We start from the raw sequence: 3,836 nt of genomic DNA, 5'->3' as shown, positions 1-3,836 counted from the left end.
TATATATATATATATATATATATATATATATATATATATATATATATGGGGACATATTAAATGAGAACTTTGGTTATTATGAGAACTGAGAACTTTTAATAACAACCATACGATTTAAAATCAATGGTCAGATATGCATTTATGTGATATGTATTTAAGCCAAAATCTATCTATTAATTATTGTATCTTAAAATTTGAGTGAAATCTTAGGCATTGAATTTAAATCGTATTGTTATTCTTAAAAGTTCTCAATTCTCATAATAACCAAAGTTCTCATTTGATACATCCTATATATATATATATATATATATATATATATATATATATATATATATATATATATATATATATATATATATATATATATATATATATATATATATATATATATATATATATATATATTTGTGAGAGTTAAAAACTTTTTATTTGTCAATGACTCAACTCATCACTTTTAATTTCTTTAACTCTAAGTTCTATTAATTTTTAAACTAATTGAACTTTCAATCTCACCTAATTAAGACACTGGCGGATCTAAATAGAAGCTGGAGGGGACCATGACACCCCTCAACTTTCTAAGTAGTAAAGGTTGTCTCTTTTCTCCCAAAAGTGAAGAGTTCAACTCTTATGGCATGGTCTTGGCATGCTATTGGCAAAAAAGGGTCCAAATGCCCAGTTTGGTTCAATTGGCTGCTAGCACCACTTGATTAATTTGGATAGTTTGGTGTAATGGCTTGAATATATGTTATATTCAATGCCTATATATATATATATATATATATATATATATATATATATATATATATATATATATATATATATATATATATATATATATATATATATATATATATATATATATATATATATATATATATATATATATATATATATATTTTGCTTATAAAAATAAAATTTTGTAATATTTTTTCAAAAAAAGTAGAAGAACCTTCATGTTTATAAAAATTTAAACATAAAATAATTGTCACAAAAACTAATAACTAATAGTAATTTTTTAAAAAAATTTATATATTTTTTCATTTTTGGCACTCCTCAAAATTTCTTGCAAGATCCGCCACTGAATTAAGGTATATTTATGATAAATATTTTTATATTTTTAAATTCATTTTGTTTTTAAATATTTATAATTCAAGTGAAATTAATTTTTGAATATTTTAAAACCCAAAAAAAAAAAAATTTAACTTTAAATTAGAAAATATTTTAATTTTGATATTCAGTCTTACGATTGATTAATTTAAGAGAATAAATCACATTGTTCACTTAAAAGTGGACCACTTAAAATCATAGCAAAACTTGTTTGAATTTAAAATTGTTTGAATGTAGCAGAATTTAAACTTGAGATTTTGAGAAAAATACACTTTCAAAATTTGAGCTTTCACCTTATTAGAGTTTGGTCTGACTCATCTTTATAGATTTTAAAAAAAAACAAACTTTTAAGATTCAAGCTTTCACCATATTAGAGTTTGATCTAACGCATTCTTATAAAACCGGCTTGTATGGTCAGGGGTGTCACTCTATAAAATAATTTGTGCGGACTTTATCTTTGACCATTGATAGAATTAGAGTTTGTCCTAACTCATCTTTACAAAACCGGTTTTTAAGGTGATGGATGTCACTCTATATAAACTCATTGTGGGCTATATTTTTAACCATTGTGGAACTTGAGTTTTTTCTAATACACTCTCTCACATCCAACATTATTGGAGTTAATGCTTGAATATAAACGATGAGTGGCCCGAATTGATATACTCATATACCACATTAGAGTTTCACCTAACGCATCCTTACAAAATTGGTTTGTATGGTGAGGGGTGTGACTCTCTATAAATATTTTTGTGAACTCTATCTTTAACCAAAGTGAGACTTGAATTTTTTGTAAGTACGAAGTGCGCCTAAGATAGGGTAAATTAGGACTTTAAAACTTTATCCGATTTTTATGAATATTGGTTCTATCTTTTCTGGTTAGGTTAAGCAAAGAAAGCTATAAAGTGCGGAAAGTAAAGAACATCAGAAAATTTTACTAGTTTCCCTCACAGTATGAGAGTATGTCTAGTCCCCTTATAGCATGTAAGAGATTTTAATATTGTTAGATCTCTCTAAACAAGACTCTAACCACTTTATCAAGAGCAATCCTCATGAAACTTATTCGACAAGAAAAGAAAACAATCCTCAATTTTCTTGTAACCTTATCTCCAATAATCCTGGATGATAAGACAATACACCTAATATCAAACACTTTGATAGATTATGATTTTTACACAATACTTGATGAATAATGATGTAGAGTAATTATCGCTTTTATAATCTTAAGTGATATATCAAAGTAAATGTTCTTTTCTTTCAATAACAATAATTCACAATCACTTAAGTGTTAGATTGTTCAAGAATTTTCTGGTTTAAGAGATATGAAAGTATGTAGAAAATTTCTTGAATGAAATTTAAATTTTTGAAATGTGAATTTTGAAAGTCTAAGTGTTTGATTGAAAGATGTAATTTATAATTTGAAGACTTGACTTGAATTTCAAGAATATGACAAATTGATCTTCTCTTTCTCTTAATCAAAATCCAAACATATATACTTAAGTGCTCAAAATAATATGAATGAAACTCTTTTCAATGAATGAAAGTTATGCACAAAGTTTCATTTTTGATGGAAATATGAACACTTGAAAAAGTTGTTTGAATTATGTAAAAATGATGTATGAAAGAGGTGATATGCAAACTAATGTGTTTTGCCTTAAAAAGATCATAAGAAATCTCTATGAATTAATGCAAAAGCTTGAGACGTTTTCATGAAGGTTTACAATAGTTTAGAATAACAATGTTTAATGAAAACACACTTTTGAATTCTGTACAGGATTTCTTAAATCAGTTAAACGGTCACCTTCTTTAATAAGTTCTCAAAGTTTTTAAAATTTCAAATAATTTTTCAAATTTCAAATAGTATCAGATTTTTTTTAAATCGATTAATCAGGTATGGCCTAAAAGGTACAAATGACCTGACTTAAGAAATTCTGATAACTTTTTAAAAATAAACTTTTTATGTCTTTGCTTCAAAGATTTTTATGCATGATTTAGAAACTTTAGAGATAAAAATGTATGAAATATTTTAAGCATCTAAAATGTATACGTAATGAATTGCAATTGATTACTTTGGTATTAAGGTCAATTTCTTTTACTTCCAAAATATCCATAAACTTATGCATTCTTGATTTCAAACTTTTTTTTCTTTGATATTTCTTCTTTGATAAATCTTTATCTTCACCAAAACTAAATTAAAATAGATGATGAACATTTTCTTCATATTTTTCTCAATACTCTCATTAAACCACTCCAAGAGTTATTATGAAACCTAACTTGTGTGTCTAATAGATTATATGACAAAGATCAATAACCGCCAGGTGGTGGTGGAAACTTTGTCCCTATTATCTGATAACAAATAAAAATAATACTCTCTTCGTCTCACAATATTTTAATATATGATTGTTAGTTAGTTGTTAGATTTTACCATTTATTTGAAGATTGTCCGGAATTTCTTAAACAAATCTTTAGTGCTGATGAGAAAGGGATTGACATCCTTAAATCTCTGTGTGTAATGTCTTCTTTTTGGATTTTTAACCCCCTCTCTAATAAAAAAATTAGTGTGCATTTATCACTTTTTAGAGAAGATAATGTGAATTTTATCGTTGAGCTACTTCAAGTTTAATTATTTTTAAATGATTTTTTATTTAACATACATTTAAAGTTTATCTTTTATTTTCCATATGTTTCTACTATAGTAATTAAGCCTCACTGTTTTTATGTTTCTATCCTAT

The sequence above is a fragment of the Vicia villosa genome, unplaced genomic scaffold (assembly GCF_029867415.1).
Source record: "Vicia villosa cultivar HV-30 ecotype Madison, WI unplaced genomic scaffold, Vvil1.0 ctg.003020F_1_1, whole genome shotgun sequence".
NCBI classification, from domain to species: Eukaryota; Viridiplantae; Streptophyta; class Magnoliopsida; order Fabales; family Fabaceae; genus Vicia; species Vicia villosa.
The sequence above is the reverse complement of the archived record's forward strand: the minus strand, read 5'-3'. Positions refer to the sequence as shown.